Below are 18,345 nucleotides of genomic sequence, written 5' to 3'. Positions count from 1 at the left end.
TGAGATGTGCTGTACGAGGGGTACTTGAGTTCGTCATCTTCTGGAGCCCCCTTCACGCAGCTCTCAGGGCAGGTACTGTGCTGTACACCCACTCCCCCCCCACCACCACTCTTCCAGTGCGGCAAGATGCGTGGAGCGGGGCTTCTTTCCTGTCAAAGCAAAGCAGAGGATGCAGCTGGTGACAGAGGGATACTGGAAAGCGGGGGATGTGGGCAATGACACACTTCTTCTTCCAGCCATCTGTCCTGCTGCTAACTCTGCCCCTCCGACTCTGACCCCTTCACGTCCTCCCACTGCCAATCCTACCTGTCCCTCCTCTCTGCATCGGTAGCCCTCCTGGGCCCTGCGCGGCCGAGCAGCGTTACAGCCCTGGCCTTGTGGGTCTGCTACAGAGAGAGTCTTGGGTTTTGTGGTTTGTTGGCAGGGGACAGCTCAGTCACCACCAGTAGAAAACCCCAGGTTGAAACCCAGCGGAGCTGACTCCAGTTCTCCCCAGGCCTTCAGACAGTGCCAGGCTGTTTATTGGAGGGTTGGCCCTTGGATGAGACGTTAAAAGTTACTGCATTGTCATTATCCCCCCTCCTGTGACGCTGTTGTACTCTTTGCTGAGTGACTGCCACCCTCCACCCCAGAGGTGGCTGCATTTCAGGGGTGCTGCCTCGGTATAATTCCCAAAGTACTTTGGGTTGCAAAAAAAAGTGTTTTTAATTTATAAGGGGATGGGGGGGTGTCACACTCAGAGGCTTCCTGTGTGAAAGGGGTCACCAGGACAAAAGTTTGAGAACTACTGGCCTAGCTCTTGAGTGGCATGGCTGGTGCGGGGAGGGGATGGAGGAACTAATTGAGAACATTGTTTTTTAATTTGTGCCTGAAACTTCCCCTGCAACCCAAGTATCTCCGCTTTGAGCTCAAGCAGTGACTCTCTCGCTGGGACCCCTCTGTCCGTTCGGCAGTAGGGGAAAGTCAGGGGGGTCAGTATGTCAGAATGGGTGAGTCAGAGCACGAGAACCAGGATGTGAGCAGTCCACTCCACCAGCCAGGCTGGGCAAACTGCAGAGAGCAAATCCCTCTGCGAGGAAAAGCCACTTGGAGTTCTTCCCCCCTCCTTTGTTGAATTCGTCTGCTGGCTTGCTCACAATCGCCTGCAAAGGTGGCTCTTTTTGAGCAACCTGAGTCACCTGACATGCCCCTTTAAGCACCGTTGGGGTGTTTGGAGGGCAAACGCCTGGCTGTTGGTGCTGGGAAGTTCCCCATGCTCTCCTCGTGCCCACCCTGGCTTGGTTTGTGGCTCTGAGGGCCTGTTTAACAAAAGGTACATGGTACTTTGGAGCCTGACTGGTGCATTGGGGTGGCGGTCCTGCCTCCCAGGAGCGTCTCCACCAGGGAAAAGCAGCGCGGCGTGCGGAAGCTAACGGGGGCTTGTAAGCGGCGAGAGGTCGCTGGCAGCACGGTGGGCGGGGGGGTGCCTGTGACTGGAATCACTTGCTCTGATGGGTGCTGGACAGGCCCCGGGGGGCTGGGTGTGGGGTGCTGCCGATGGAGGGAGGTCCTGGCGGTGCTAGGCTTGCAGAGCTATCACCAGAAGGTGACTGATTGGGATGAGGTGCTGGTCAGCTGGACTGTGGACCCGGGCGATGGCTAGCTCCCCGTCCCGGTGCGTGGGGCTCCGTCCCTGCACGCGGCGTGTCAGCCGGGTCTCCGTCGTGTGGGCCCCGGTTCTCCTTCCTGGGATGCAGGCCTGCTCAGGATGTGCCACCTGGACACGGGACTTGGCAGGTGGCTTCGGGACCTGGCTCTGCAGATCTGGATGGTCAGAGCACAGGGGCTCTGAGAGCCGTTGGGAGCCCAGGGCTGCCCTTAGGAGAGTGTTACAGGGTCTGCGGACGCTGAATGCAGCACTGTGCGCAGGGCACACCTCAAGGAAGCCGAGGTAAGCTCAGGAGAGCCCGGTCCACCAAGCTGGGTAGAGCCAGCCTCAGCATTACCAGCTCCTCTGCCGGAGCAGCCGTGCTGTTCTCCCCCTCACGCTGTGCGCCAGCCCCCTCCCTGCAGCTTAGTTCCTGTCTGAAGGGCCCCGCCTGCTCCCACTCCGGCCTTTGGCAGAGCTTAAAGCAGGGCCTGGTCCACTCAGGAGTAATTGTAGCACCACCAAAATGGAGCTCTGCCCCCGCCCCCCCTCCCAGCGCCTGTCTACTGCCTGTGGAGGCCAGTCCCCATGAGTTAGGGGCCTGTCCCGCTGTCCTCTGCTGAAAACACCCCACTCACACCCCTGTTCGGTGCGCTCCTCCCCAGGGGCAGCTGCACTTCCCTGGCACTGCCTGTATATAGTCTGCAAAGCACTCATGGCTGAAAGACACCCTATAGACATGTACGGCTATTATTTTTCCTGTTTAATCCTCCCCACCATGAACCCACAGCTCCCCAGGAGAAGCGCTCCTCTTCACCAGCAGACATGCCCCTCATGGCTCCATTTGGCACTCCAGAGCCTTTTCGGAGGGGCTGCTCAGTGGGGTTGAGTTGGCTGCAACGTGATCAGAACTGCAAAGCGCCTCAGCCCTTACTTAGCTCTCAATCCTGTGTGGCTCTCTCCAGGGAGCGCTGTGGACGCTGCCCGTTATCTGCCATCGATAATTGGGGGGGGGGACGGTTCTGCTTGGTCTCATGCCATCGGGAGCCAGAGGTACGCTCGATTCCTGCTGCCTCGATAAGATCGTATCTGCTCACTAATGAGCACAGCTGTGCCAAACCAGGCTGGGCAGGAAGGAAACCTTCAAACAATACAGCCTAGCACAGGAAGCCCTTCGCAGCCCGATTACCTTCCATGCAAAGGTGTCGGGCGGGTTTTCTGCGGCTCGGAGCCCAGCGGCTGCTGCTGAGTGGGTGCACGGTGCTGCTTGCTTTGGGATGGGGATTGACACTCGGGTGCTGGGGATGTAGGTCATGGCTGACATTTTCATAGTACCTCCGGTCCCATAGCTTCCAGGCAGTGTGTGGAAATGCGGCCACCTCTGGGGCAGCGGGACTGGAAAGCCATCCACTTGTCTCAGGCTGACTACGCTGCCGGCGCTGTCCACTCACATCAGGCAGAAGCTGCTGGGGGGACACGACGCCTGCGCTCTCGGGCGGGGCTTTCTCAGACGCCCTGAGGGTCTGGTTTCTCTTCTACACAACCTGTTCGAACACAGGCATAAAGATGGGAGTTTGCCGTCTCTGAGCCAGCTCGGGTCTGAGCCTGGCTCTCTGGGAGCCGAGCCTGAGCCATGCAGACTGTCAGGAAAGTAACTGCCCTGAATGGAGACCTGGCTCCGGGGCAGAGACGTGGCAGTACCCAGGGGCAATGCCTGTGGCAGGAGGTAGGCAGGGCACTGCCTGAGAGCCCTCCTGTCCTGCACGGCCAGCACCTTTCCGCCCACGCCGTACTGCTTCGCTGCCGTGTTCCTGGGCAGCCCCCCATGGCCAGCGTGCCCCCACAAACCCAGCGCTAGCTCCCCCTTCGTCCCCTCCGAGGGGGCGGGGTGGCCTCGGGTTGCCGTAGAGTGAGAAGTGGGAGTGTAAGATGGCAGAGACCCTGCCGGGCGTCCTGCGGGGACCAGAAAGCACCCAGGGCATATCTGTGCACCCAGCTCTCTGGCAGCCGGTCCACGGAAACTGGGAGATGTGTACAGGGGCCGGGGGAAGACCGGTCCTGTGGTGCCCAGGCTTGGCAGCGTGGCCTGGGAGAATGTGCACTGGAAGGGGAAGTGTCAGGCCGGGCTCCTGTCTCCTAAACCCAGCGCTGGGGCACTGAAAGCTCTGCCAAGTTCCCCGCTGCACAGCGAGACTTGTCTTTCTCCTGGGGGGGTGAGGATTGGCCCGGGCCTGTGCCAAGCTTCGGTGCCGACGCAGCGCTGTGTGGTCTGACAGGCGCGCCCATCCCATGGGGACAGGCGTGATTTAACCCACGATCGTAGCTGGAGGGTCTAGGCCCTGGCCCCTGATGTGCCAGGTTTCTGTCTCCCTCCCTTCGGGGGTTGTGTGTCATGGGGGGCGCAGTCTGTACGGAGCACGTGTGGAAAATCCAGGGCTCCAGAGAAGAATGACCAGTCTCTGCTCTATGGCAGAACCACAGCATCTTTGCAGGGTGACCCCGCTGCCCTGTTTATCCGCCCTACCTCCCCCCAGAGGAGTGGGTGAAGCGGGAGGGAGAAGACGTGGCCGGAAGAGTTTTCTTGTGCAACCCCGGCGTCCCGCAGCTCTGCTCTGAGCTCACAGCTGGGACCAGGCCCAGTGAGCCCTGGCTGCCCCTTGCACCACGAGGGCGGGGATCTGTGGAGGCCAGTCTCCCGGCAAGCGCTCCCACGGCTGCCCCCCGGGATGTCCACTGCTGCTTGTCACTTCCTGTGCAAACCAGGCCACTCGGTCCACACTCCCTTGGAGCTGCAGGGAAAGTGTTTGAAAACTCTTCCCCTGGGTGGGCGGGGCACTGGCTTAGTCTGGGGGGGCCCTGCGGAGACCAGGACAGCGAGGTCAGTGGCTCAGGTGATTGTACCAATCACTGCTCTGTTCAGAGTGGCTCTCTTGAGCCAAGTCCTTGCAGAAAAAGTTTTTGCCCAACACACAATCCCAGGGCTGCAGTGGATTGATTGGAATGTGGCCCCCACACACCGGCTTTTCCAGCCCCAGGCTGCCCCCGCAGCTCTGCGGATGTCCTTCAAATCCTGATCTCCAACCCCCTGTTCTTCCAGCCCTGGGCTCTGTTTTTCCTGATTGAGGTCTCCAGAGGCGAAGGCAGTGGGTGTAAGGCAGGGCCCTTGCTTTGTCTTCTCTAATAGGATTTCAGCACAGTTCAAGGGTGTAGCCTCGCAGAGAGATCCCAGCGCCAGCCTCTGGACTCTGCCCTGGTGCTCGCTGAAAGCTCTGTTTGAACGGAGGGACGGACCTAACGCCTCATTCTCCCGCTGGTCAGTGACTGTGTTGCCTGGGTTCCAGCCTGGGTGCTAGCCCGGGGGGGCTTAGATTCCCCCTGTAAAGAACTGACCATGGACGCCCCCAGAACAAGCCGGGTCCCTCTGCTCTGTCACCTTGGGTTAATCATTGTTCTTGCCTCCAAGTGACACCCTTTCACGCCCCTCCTGCGTCTCTTCCCGCTGGGATCCGGCCCCTTCCAGTCAGTGGCTTGGGCTGCTCCAAGCTCCTTTCCCACCTGTGACTTTGTCGGCTTTCTGGCCCGCTGTGCGATGCATGGCGCACCTTTGCTTTCACACTTTGTAGGGTTGCGTTGGTCCTAACCAGCAGTGGCATCGCTGTTCCCCCACCTCTAATGCACCTCCTGCCGCGGCACCGGCTCCACCCAGCCCAGGGCCGGCGCTGATCTAACCCACTCTCACCAAGTGCCCCTCTGTCTCCGGCTGCACAGAGCCTCTCACCAGCCACCCACAAAGCAAGTCCAAAATGACATGCTCCCTCGGCCAGTCTGGGGTCCTGGCCTGCGTGCTGAGCATTCTGGGGCTTGGGAGCTGGGTCCGTATTATGGGGCTTTCGATGAGCTGAGAGCCCCAGGTCCTTGCCATTTCTGGGCTAGTAACAGCTCCTCCGCTCATGCAAATCAGCAGTGCAATAGCAGGTGGGGAGAATGGTGCATGAAAGCCGACAGAACAAATGGGGGTTTATTGAAACCGGGGATGGGGGCATCTCCCCTTCAGAGAGCTGCTATCGGGAAGCGAGATGGAAGAACGGAAATTTGGGGTGATGGAAGCTGCATGTTCGGTGTCCAACTTGCTATCGCTGTGTGTGAGCCAGGTGATCAGAGCTGCTTTCCCCTTCTCTTTGTCTCTGGGATTACTCTGTTCTTCTCTAGTTGCCCCTGGAGCATTGCAGAGCTGTGGCGGCCCTCGCTGCTGCTCTCTGCCCCTAGGAGCGGGTGAATGGCTGACAAAGATTGGAATTAAAATATGCAGTGATGAGTACACCAAAAAAAAAAAAAAGGCAGGTCAAGCAGGGCATGGGCCTGCATCTGGCTGAGGAAGGGAATGGGAGAAGTTCCCTGCAGGAGGGGGTCAGCCTGAGGAGTTCGTCTGAGTCACTGTCGTAAGCCAGTCATGCTCTGAGGTTTCCCGATCCAGGAAGGGAGCCGTTAAATATAAGGGAACTGGAAGCTAAAGGAAGGTGACGTCTGCCTGAGCTGTTGTGTGTCAGGATTTGTGTTGCACCAGTGTAATGCCTTAGAGGGGCCGGCTGAGATCGGGGGCCCGCTGTGTGCGTGGTGAGAGTCCCTGCCCCAGTGAGCTTGCAGACCCGACAGAGCAGGGCAGTGAGTTGCCCATGGTCATGCCAAGCCAGGGGTAGAACCCAGGGTTCCTGAGTCCCCGTCCAGTGCCGTAGCCATGGGACCATCCTGCGATGAGCTCCTTGGCTGGTGCTCCCATCAGCGCATCCCTGGGAGAGGGTCATGCCCTCCAGGGTGATTGCTGTCTGCCTCTGTGGCAGGGGCCATGCACTGCTGCTGAGGAAAGCCTTGTCCAGTCCCGGCTGAGGACACGAGACTTCCAGGGATGCCCGCTGTGTGTCACAAGAATGGCCCACCTAGCCCAGTGTCCTGTCTTCTGACAGTAGCTGGTGCCAGGTCCTTCAGAGGGAACGAACAGAACAGGGCAATTATCGAGCGATCCATCCCTCATCATCCAGCCCCAGCTTCTGTCAGTCAGAGGCTTCCGGACACCCTGAGCATGGCCTGGTGTCCCTGACGCTCTTGGCTAATAGCCATTGATGGACCTATCCTCCAGGAACGGATCTAATTCTTTGTTGAACCCAGTTATACCTTTGGCCTTCGCGGCATGCCCTGGCAATGAGTTCCGCAGGTTGACTGAGTGTTGTGTGAAGTAGTACATTCCACGGAGTGGATTGTATGCCTGGCGCTCCTCTCCCTTTTCTTCAGTAGGTTCTTGTCACTGGGCAATGCCAAGTCCTTGCCTGGTGGAGGGCGGGGAGCCTGTGTTGGTAACATGCCAGGAGCCCGGGGCCTGGCCCGATTGGCCCTGCATGGGAGTGAATCGCAGCTGCCCACATCTGGAACATGGAGGTATGGCCCTGGCAGACATAGCATGCAACCCTCAATCCGCTGCTCCGCTCAAGCTGGAGCGTTGCATGCTGGGACCTGTCGTCTCTCTGTGACCCACAGCTGGTAAAGATGGCCCTGATCAATCGGGGCTGTGCTTGAATCACCATGTTGAGGCCCTCACGTGAGCTGGAGTGTCTGTGATGGCTGTCGTGGGCCAGCCCATCTATAGGGGAATTACAGCTCTGGAAATGGAGAGCCCTGGGCGGGGAGGCGCTGGCATTGTTCGTTAGGACTGCAGGAGTAATTGCCCGTTACGGAGAGAAATGATTCCTGCTGGTGCATTCCCCCATGCCCCTCAGGCGGAGAACTCCTTAACAAAGAGCCCTGCAGCGTGGCTTTCCCCAGCAGCCGCCTCCCGCGCTCTGGCCTGCATTAGCGGGAGTAATCGAAGCCAGGCTCTTAGATTCGATCGGGCTTGGCAGGCGAGCGGGGCCGCTAACGACCCTGGAGCCCTCGGTGCTGGGAAATGGCTGGGAAGGCGGAGGGGGTGCAGTAGCAGGGTCTGCAACTTGTTAGCGTGTGTGTTTAGTTCCCAGAGAACCGCAGGGAGGGGGTGTCCGTGCGGCTGACTCCGCGAGGTTCAGCTCTGTGGAACCCCGGCCCATCTGGGCTTAGAAGCTCAGTCCACGATTCTCCCCTTCGAATGCTTTTCAGTTAGCTGATGGTTTAAAGAGAGATGAGGCAGCTGTGGTAACATCTCTGATATCCTGGGACCCACAAGACTGCCCCAAGGCTGCACACCGCACTGGATGATGTTTTGGGGCCCTTTTTCAGCCACATAACGACTGTTTGATGAAAGGCTCTGTGGCTGCGAAGCCAGAGCCCCCTGGAACTGGCGCCGTGTTCAGGTCCTGGGAAACACAGCGGTGGAATACGAGCGATGAGCTAACAGTGCTCTGGCTCCGTATCTCCTTCCTGCCCGGCCCCATGCTGGGTGGGCGGGGTGAGCGCCACAGGACCCAATTAGGAAGCTGGCTTGGCACCTAAAATCTGGGGTGGGAAGTCCCTGGTAGAAAGGGACAGCAAGAGTCACATCCGCCTCGCTTTTGCAGCCCTGCTTCACCAACCCAACGCACCCCCTGCAGGGCGGGGAATGGACTGTCCCTGCTTCATCGGTGGGGAAACTGAGGCAGAGCTGCACAGCATCGCTGTTGGGTCTGAGGCTGTCTCCCCCTTCCCCTCGATCCAGGATGGGGTTCACTGTGTGAACAGCCATTTACACTGGAACAATTGCAAATGTGAACAATCATTAGTGTAAAGATTGTTCTGTGGATCTCACACACACACACAGCGTGTGTGTTTCTCTCTCTCAAGGGGAAAGATGGATGCGTGGGTCTATGTTCCTTTCACGACGTTCCTTCCATTCTTGCCCTGTCCGGCCCTGTAATGAATGAGGCCTCTATTGTTAACATGTCATGTGCTCCCTGAATTATGGGACCGCTTTGCCCTTCTTCAAATTTGGTGCCTGCTCCCTGCTTTATGGCCTCAGCAACCTGCATAGAGGGGCCTGAGATGCCACTTAATCAAAATGTGGAATACTGAAAAGGTCACGGCAGGCCACTGCGCTTCGGGGGAATATGCAGGCCATTAAGATGTCAATCAATCTCTTTAATGACAGCCAGGAAGCAGCCCCACGCTATAACTGACTTGTAGCACAAACGAGAGGCAATTCAAACAGATAGGCGTCCCTCGGGAAATCTGGCGCCCCATTCTTGGAGCACTCTAGCTTGCGGATTGCAGGGACTGTGCCACTGTCTTGCAAGGTGATTAGCGTGCTGGAGGCGCTTAATACATGCTTGCCGTTTTGGAGAACGGTGGGAACGGTCCTGCCTTGGGTCACGCTGGGGGAGTGGGGTGTGGCGGGAAGGTGGGGGAGCGGGAGCCAGTGGATGTCCTGTTGCCTCCCAGTGACTGGTTTTCCCTGCTGTCTGGTCTGTCCCATACAGGCTGGTGCCCTCCCCCACAACAAACCCACCTGCCCTGGCAAATGTTGCTATAGAACCAGCCCCAACCATCTGAGAGCAGAACCTCAATTTTGTGAGCCCCACTCTTACAGGTGCCTGTCTCTCCCAATCGTTTTTCCTGACGGGGACCAGGGTGGGAAATCACGTAACCGTGACGTTGATGGAGAACAGGGCGTCGTCCCTTCGCGGTCCGTGCGCTGGCCGTGGTCGGAGGGCAGCGACGCAGTGCGCCGGCTGGAGCTCGGGGATATTCCGTTTTCTGACTCAGTCGATTTTTATGAACTTCTCAATCCCCCATTAGGTTGTAAAATTGGAGTTCTGCCGTACGTGCAAATCTGGATGGGGCTGTGACCCAGCAAGGACACCTCCTGCCGGGTGGTCCAGTAACGTGTCCTGCTGGCCTCCATGTAGATCATGTGGTCAGCAGGATAGGTCTTGGTTAGGTCCCGTGATGGTGACCTGCCCTCAGGATTTGGTAAATGGACACGGCTTGACGGGAAGCCAGCGGATGCCCTGGCTGGGAGCAGTTATGCTCATGGTATTGTCTGGTCACGTCTCAGCTTTCACTTGCGGGAACTCCGGCTCTCATCGGATTCACTCATTCCCTGCTGTTGCTTGTGGTATTAATGCACCCGCTAATGGGGATGGAGCAGGGAGAGGCCAGGGGGGAGGGGCGAGGAACAAGCAACAGGAACAGCGGAGCCGGAGAGCGTGGGACGGGAGATGCAGGTGGCATTGCTCTGGGATCGGGGAGACCTCATGCATCTGGCGCTGCCTTCCCCAGTGTCGACTGGTGGGGTCATCGGCTCGTGCGTCTCACTCAATACCTAATGGAGAGAGATGAGGGTAGAGACTGGTCTGGGGCGCTCGTGCCTTCAACGTGGCAGGCCTTAGATCAGAACCAGGCACCCTGAACTGACCGGTCGCAAAGCAGGGGAGCCAGAGGCTCCATGTGCGAAACGGACGCGCCTTGCCAGGCACATCCTGTGCTGGCTGAAGATGGAGCGATGCGCCGAGCCCGTCGCAGCAGCCCGGGCTGCAGGGCGTGTGTAGGGAGCGGGGGCTCTGGCTGCAGGGGGGGCTCGTTCCTACTCAGCGGGGGTAGGAGAGGTGAGATACGGTGCCGTGCTCGGTACAGTCTTCCTCGCTCTCAGGCGGAGATGCATGTGGGGAGGGCCCTTCCCCATCTTCTCTGCTGCATCTAATGCTGGCTGCGGTGCCCCCACGTAACGGGGGGGACGGGTGAATTGACCACCAGGTGTGGGTATGCACGTTGGGGCGCATTCCTGGCTTTGTGCCTGGGCTCGTCAGTGTCTGCCTCTGGCTGAACCTTTCCAGCTCCCCGGCCCGGCTTGGGAGCCGTTATTCTTGACTCCATGGGGAGCACCTGGAAGCAGAGCAGGGGACTGGAGGGAAAGGCGGCTGTTTGCGTGCCGTGCTCGGGACGGCTGGTAACTATTCCTGCCGGGAAGGCAGTTCGGCTGCAGTGCTCAGCTGGGCCACGGGGAGCAAGACTTCGGCACGTCCACTGAGCAAGGGAAAGAGCTGCTTCATGGACAACCAGACAGCTTCATTGTGGGGGTGGCACTGCCCGGTGACAGCCAGCGCTTGCGTAGCCTGGAGCTTCAGCGCAAGGCGTAGCCGTTTAGGGTATGTCTGTGCTGCAGACGGGGGGGTTCTGAACTTGGGTTCAAACAGCAGCGAAGACACCACAAAGGCTCCACCTCCGGCTGCCTTACAGGTTTGAACTCGAGCCGCTAACTTGAGTCAAGAGCACACCTTTTTTCACAGTTACTCCTGGGGGAATTCTGCACCGCTGCACATGCGCAGAATTTATGTCCCCCACAGATTTCTTTGCTTCCCTGCAGAAAAATGACTTTCTGACGTGGAAGCAAAGGGAAGCCCCAGGAGCAGTGATGCGACCCTCCCCAGCGCTATGTTTCAGGTGCCCAGGGCAGTCAGCAGAGAGGTAAATGTGGAAAAATTGGAAAGAGTCCAGCGGAGGGCAGCAAAAATGATTAGGGGACTGGAACACAAGACTTATGAGGAGAGGCTGAGGGAACTGGGATTGTTTAGTCTGCGGAAGAGAAGAATGAGGGGGGATTTGATAGCTGCTTTCAACTGTCTGAAAGGGGGTTCCAAAGAGGATGGCTCTAAACTGTTCTCAGTGGTGGAAGAGGACAGAACAAGGAGTAATGGTCTCAAGTTGCAGTGGGGGAGGTTTAGGTTGGATAGTAGGAAAAACTTTTTCACTAGGAGGGTGGTGAAATACTGGAATGCGTTACCTAGGGAGGTGATGGAATCTCCTTCCTTAGATATTTTTAAGGTCAGGCTTGACAAAGCCCTGGCTGGGATGATTTAGTTGGGGATCGGTCCTGCTTTGAGCAGGGGGTTGGATTAGATGACCTCCTGAGGTCCCTTCCAACGCTGAGATTCTATGATCACTGTGGGGCAGGGAGTGAGACTGGAGAAAACCTGGCTGGTGGCTCCTACCCTGTGCTCGGCTCAGCTGCTAGTCCTGGCTAGGCTGAGGAGGACTGGACTTCCTCTTCCCCTGCACAGCATCCGGGGCCGGATCAGACCCACCCCAAGATTTCTCCCCACCTTGCTTCCTGCTCCCATCGCTCCTCAGCTGCAGGGGGAGGGATCCCTGTACGGGGAGTTGTTCCCCCATCCACCCAACCCCCGTGCATCCAGATCCTGATACCCAGTCCCTCCCACCGAGCCTTACCCCCCCGCAATGAGTCCCACTCCCCCTGCACCACCCTGACGAGCCACCTGCACCTGGATCCCCAGCATCTAGACCCCCCACTGAGCCCCCCCACACCCAGACCCACCGTCGAGCTCTATCCTCCCACACCCAGACCCATCCGCTGAGCCCCAGCTACCTTCACCTGGAACCCCTTCAGAGCCCCATTACCGTTGCACCCAGAACCCCCCAACAGGCCCCTGTGCATCCAGATCCTCCCGCACTGAGCCACCCACACACAGATTGTCCCACACAGAACCCTCTCAACCCAAACCTGGATTCCCCCACACTTAGATGCTGCTGGGCTGAGCCTGCCTGCCCACATCTGGTGCACTTGGCACGGAGGGGCAAGGCCCTGGGGTGTTTCTGGGGCAGACCTGGTCCTTATGCTGTGCCAAGGTTGGGTGCAGTCTCACCACAGAGTCCGTGTCCTGGGAGGGGGATGGGGGAGCTGCACAGTGATCTTCCACTTTTGCACAGCCAGTGGCCTGTGCTCCCCAATGCCATGCTGGAGCCTCCACATTTATTTGACAAATAAGGTGTGCAGAATTTTAAAATATTGTGTGCAGAATTTTTAATTTTTTGGCACAGAATGCCCTCAGGAATATGCAGTGTAACTGTACCCCTACGCTGTGAGAGGAGACCAGGAGAAGCGGATGGGAAAGGACAAGCTAAAAATTACTTAGACAAGTTAGAGGTCTTCAAGTCGGCAAGGCCTGATGAAATCCATCCTAGAATACTTAAGGAGCTGACTGAAGAGATATCTGAGCCATTAGCGATTATCTTCTCAAACTCATGGAAGACGGGAGAGATTCCAGAGGACTGGAAGAAGACAAATAGTGCTAATCTGTAAGAAGGGGAATAAAGAAAACCCGGGAAATTAGACAGGTCATCTTAACTTCAGTACCTGGAAAGATAATGGAGTAAATAATCAAGCAATCAGTTTACAAACACTGAGAAGATAATAAGGTGATAAGTAACAGCATGGATTTATCAAGAACAAATCCATGTCAAATCAACCTGATGGCTTTCTTTGACAGAGGAACAAGCTTTGTGAATGGGGGGGTAGCGTAGAGGTGGTATATCTTGACTTTAGTACGGCTTTGGATACTGGCTTGCATGATCTTCTCATAAACTAGAGAAATACAGCTTAGATGGAGCTACTGTAAGGTGGGTGCATAACTGGTTGGAAAACTGTTCCCTGAGAGTAATCATCAGTGGTTCACAGTCAGGCTGAAGGGCATAATGAGTGGGATCCCGCAGGGATCAGTTCTGGGTCTGGTTCTGTTCAATATCTTCATCAGTGATTTAGATAATGGCATAGAGAGTACACTTATAAAGTTTGCGGATGATACCAAGCTGGGAGGGGTTGCAAGTGCTCTGGAGGAGAGGATTAAAATTCAAAATGATCTGGACAAACTGGAGAAATGGTCTGAAGTAAATAGGATGAAATTCAATTAGGACAAAAAGCGCTCCACTTAGGAAGGAACAATCAGTTGCACACATACAAACTGGGAAATGACTGCCTGGGAAGGAGTACTGTGGAAAGGGATCTGGGGATCAGAGTGGACCACAAGCTAAATGAGAGTCAACAGTGTAACACTGTTGCAAAAAAAGCGAACATCATTCCGGGCTGTAGTAGCAGGAATGTTGTAAGACCGAGAAGTTATTTTTCCATTCTACTCTGCGCTGATTAGGCCTCAACGGGAGTGTTGGGTCCTGTTCTGGGTTCCACATTTCAGGAAGGTTGTGGACAAATTGGAGAAGGTCCAGAGAAGAGCAACAAAAATGATGAAAGGTCTAGAAAACATGAGCTGTGAGGAAAGATTGAAAAAAATGGGTTTGCTTAGCCTGGCAAAGAGAAGACTGGGAGGGACATAACAGTTCTCAAGTACATAAAAGGTGGTTACAAGGAGGAGGGAGAAGAATTGTTCTTCTTAACCTCTGAGGATAGGACAAGAAGCAATGGGCTTAAATTGCAGCAAGGGAGGTTTAGATTGGACATTAGGACAAACTTCCTGACTGTCGGGGTGATTAAGCACTGGAATAAATTGCATAGGGAGGTTGTGGAATCTCCATCATTGGTGATTTTTTGGAGCAGGTTGGACAAACACCTGTCAGGGATGGTCTAGATAATCCTTAGTGCTGCCATGAGTGCAGGGGACTGGACGAGATGACCTCTCGAGGTCCCTTCCAGTCCTATGATGCTGTTACCATTTGAATGCTGGTGGAGGGTAAATGTGAAGAGCGGGGTGGAGGGGGTGATGGGTGCCAGTCGGCAGGGCTGTGTGAGACAGGTGTCTGCGTGTTGGTGTCTCGGGGAGGAGTGCACCCACAGAAATCTCCCTGAGGATCCACAGCTGTAACCCTGGTTGGGGTGAGAGGGCAGCAGCAGGATGCTTGTGAACTGTGCACCAAGTGAATTCCCCGAGGCAAACAGCCCGACGCCCAGCACACCCCATCCAGCACCAGCTAAGGGACAGGCATATTTGCTGACCGGTAGCAAATGCTTTAAATACAGCTGAGGCGGAGGCCCTGGCTGGCTCAGTGCAGTGGGATTAGAGGCCTTTCACGTCTAGGCTACTTGGCTGGGTCTGGCCCAGTTGGCAGGGACTGAGAGCTGCTCCCATCTGTCTGCCGTGCTCAGCGCAGCTCCCCTCGCGGGTTCCCTGTCACATCGGCTCTGATGGGCCATGGATTGAACCTGATGTCACTCCCTGGACCCGAGGCTGTTCCTCCCGGGCAGGGCGAGGCGCGCTAGCAGGGTGAATGGTCTGCCGGCAGCTTGCATGGTGGCCGCCTGGGCTGGCCTTGCTCCATGGATGGAGAGGGCTTTGGTCTCCAGCACTTGCATCACGCACACACCTGCTCCCGTCTCTCAGCCGGAGTACCCCCTTGGGGAGGGCAAGCTCCCCTCATCAGCCAGGATCGCGCAGTCTAGAGATGCCCACCGGCTGGGGGAGGTCTCACTAAAGGGGCTGGATCAAGAGCACCTTTCTACAGCACCTTCTCTACAGCCTCTTAGGCTGGGGCAGCTCTGGCCAGAGACGTCCCTGCTCCGACCGCCTTGCTGCCGTGTTAGGATCTGACGGGGCGCTTGTCTGGGCTGTGTGTGAACAGGCACCTTCTCCGGGCTGGGCACGCCTGGACCAGAAGTGGCTCGCTGTGGGCTGGGAGATGCTTTGTGCTTTGGAGCTGTGGGGCCAGGGACATGTTTCATCAAATGCTGCTTTTTGCAGCAGTGGGAGGGGCTGCGGATTTCCCCAGTGCTGCATTTGAGCTGGTCAGCGCTGGAGCCCAGCGGATGGTGGTGAGCAGCCCCCTGCCACATCGGCCCTTTCTAGGGAGCCTGCAAACCAAGGGCCTTGGGCGCCTTAGCTTTGCCCTCGCGCCCCGAGCCATGGTGCTGTGCAGCCTTCATGGAGCATGCACTGACTCTGGTGTCTCTCCCTTGCCTAGTCCCTGCTGTTCCTGGGCCTGGTGGCTGCCGTCTGCCTCGGCCTCAACCTGCTCTTCCTCACCATCTACCTGATCTGCCTGTGCGGCTGCAAACGAGGCGAGGAGTCGGAGACCAAGCGGCCCAACTCCTGCTGCGTCACCTGGACGGCTGTCGTGGCTGGCCTCGTCTGCTGGTGAGTGTCCCGCAGGGTGGACCGAGGGCCCATGTTGCTGCTGCCTTCGCAGCCCAGCTGGCAGGGCTGGGGGAGACCTCGCAGCCGCTGGCCACAGGAAGCATGGCCCAGTGGTCAGGCTAGAGCTCCTGGGTTCTGTTCCGGACTCTGCTCCTGACTTGCTGTGTGCCCTTGGGTAGTCCCCCATTTCTGGGTCCCCATCTGTTGAGTGGAGGCAAACACCACTTCCCGGGGGATTACGGCTGAAGGGCAGGGGACCAGACGAAGCGGACAGCTGCCGGGCAGAGGTTCCTGGCCATTCTGAGAATCACTTGGTGGGAAGGAGCTTCCTGTGGGTCACCTGGTGAAAAAGACGCTCGTCCCTGAGTGCTTTGCGAGCAGTTGATATTCGCAACCCCCTGCGTGCCCGGATGCCAGGGTGACGGATGGAACACGGGCGGTCTTGCAGCTGGGGAGACGACTGCCCAGAGAGGGGAAGGAGCATGCCTGTGAGAGCCAGGGGCGGGGGCTCTGCTTCCATCTCCCCAGCCCAGCTGCCTTCAGAGAGGTTCTCAGGGCCGCTAGTCCCAAGCCTGAGTCGCTGCGGGTGGAGGAAGAGGCAGGCGGCTTTTGTTTCCCTGTTGTCCCTGTTGCGTGCTCAGGATCCTCCTCTTCTCCCCGCTGAGCTGCCTCCTGACCCAGGTTTCATCTCGCGCCAGTCGCTGGATTTGTGGGCCAGCTGTGCACGTGAATCACTTTGATTAGATCCAGCTCTCAGAGGCTTAAATACTGATTGCTCCTCTCTGGGCATAGGCTCCTCTGCCCGGGGCTGGAGCCCGAGGCTGCATCTTTGCCCTGGCAGCCTCTCCCCTCCCTGCTGTAACTGGTGGCTCTGGGCCCCATGTGCATTTGGCCTCCTGGAAGTGCCGGCTAATCCCGGGAGAGGGGAGGGGTAGCAGTGGGGGTAGTGGGGAGTTGGGGTCACTAATCCTAGTCCTGGAGCAGATGGCAGCCTGCAGCCGGACACAGCTGGCAGCCTTTGGTCACATGAGGCTCACGGTTAATTACAGATGGAGGCTGGGTCAATTGGCGGGGGGTGGGGGCAGGGAGTGGGCCCCGGAAGGGTCCCAGGTGGCTTGGAGAGGCTCTGCTGTCCTGCTGGGGGCAGTGCCACTCTGGGATGCTGGCAGAGAGCATCCCTCTGACTGGCATGGCCTGGCGCTCTCAGCCTCTCCTTGGCGCTGCAGGCCTGAGGGGCCAGGAGTGGCCTGACTAATGGAAACCGTACTCTGAGGCCAGGGCAGCAGTGGGTGACTGGGGGACTCTAAGGGAGTTAGTGGCTCATCTGGTTCTGGGTCCCATGTCTGTGTCTAAACCTCTCTGGGGCAGGGTGAGGCCCAGGAGCTCCCCCAGCCACTGCCTGGCCTGTGTGGCGCAGGCTCAGGTCTGCAGTGATAAGCCTGCCGGGCACTTCTGCTTGAATCTGGTGCTTGGCCCCGTTGCGGTGGGCGGGCAGCTGATGTCCGTCTCCTGCTGCCTGGTAGTTGCATGTCCTCATCAGAGGCGTTTTTAAGCTCTCTCCCGGTTTCAGAAGCATTTAACAAAATTTGCCAGCAGCCCAGACTGTCCGATACAAAATCCTGACCGTTCATCGGCCCGTCCTCGCCCTGCCACGCAGGTTGTGTCCTGGGGTTATGGGCTGCTCTGTTGTTCTCTACTTTGCATTGCCAGGAATCCCCTTCTCAGCCCATCCAGGCAGGGCTCCTGCCCCAGGCGGTGGGGGCTCTTGATTGCTTCGGCGTGATCCGCTCCCCAAGGGAAAGGAATAAAGAGATTGTTCTTCCCTCGCTTTAGACCAGACAGAGGTTTCAGTGTGTGGCAATAGACACGCTCTAAAGAGGAAGCAAATGCCGCTGATTAGTTCAGCGTGCCCTTCCCGTGACTGCCGGCTCCCCCCACTCCCCGGGCCCATTCCACCACCGCTCCATGTGACTTCCAGGGACGGGGCTCTGATCGCCAGCTGCTTGGAGAGGAATCCGTGTTTCCTCTTCTCCCGTGACAAGCAAATGCTGCCCAACGGCCTCGCTCCCCTGGGGCTTTCCAAGAGGCTCGCAAGTGCCTCGCATAGCAGCTGTGCACGGGACAGGAGCGCGCGTCTGGGCTCTGGCGTTGCAGTTTGGCTCCTCCACAGCTGCTGAGCCCGCGTGCCCAGTCCCCTGCCGTTCTGCTGTCGGGCTCCCCCGCAGCTGTGCCACTGGGCCCCAGCCCCCTACCATGGCAGCGCTGGGCCTCTGCCGAGCACAGAATACCAGCTGCGCCAAAGCCGCGATGCCAGGTGCCCGCTAAGGACAAGGGCAGGACTCGGACTCATTTCACTAGTGAGCGAAGGCAGGATTTGAACCCAGCTCCCAGGGGCGCGTTAACCCTCTGTCGCCCCGGGGGAACGAAAGGCTGGGAACACGGGGAGAAGGGTGGTGCTGTCGGAGCACTCCCTTTGCTAGGGTGCCTGGCACCCTGCGGTGCCCGGAGAGTCTCGTAGGTGGCGGTTGTGAGCTGCTCCCTCCTTGTGCGTTAGAAGTGCCGGGGCGGCTGGCGCTGCTGTGGGCTGGGGGGTCCCGTGAAGTGCTGTGGCTTGGGGAGGAGACCGAGCTGGGGCTTTATAGCCCGTCAGAGGCGCCCAAACCCACATCGATGTCTAAGTGGAACCTCTTTGGAGCAGAGTGCAGCCATTAACAGGCTAATGGGGAGAGCTGGCTGCTGTCCATCATGTTCGTTGACTGCTGCACCCGGAAGTGGGGGAGCAGCGAACGCCTGCTCTTCGGGAGCCATGCCAAGCATGCGCTGCTCCTCCCTTCCAGGGACCCCCGGGCTCTCGGTCCCAGCAGCCGAGCTGGAGCCAACCCTACGCACAGAGGGCGCAGGAGC

This window comes from Eretmochelys imbricata, chromosome 14 (genome assembly GCF_965152235.1).
Source record: "Eretmochelys imbricata isolate rEreImb1 chromosome 14, rEreImb1.hap1, whole genome shotgun sequence".
NCBI classification, from domain to species: Eukaryota; Metazoa; Chordata; order Testudines; family Cheloniidae; genus Eretmochelys; species Eretmochelys imbricata.
Note: the sequence above shows the minus strand (reverse complement) of the source record.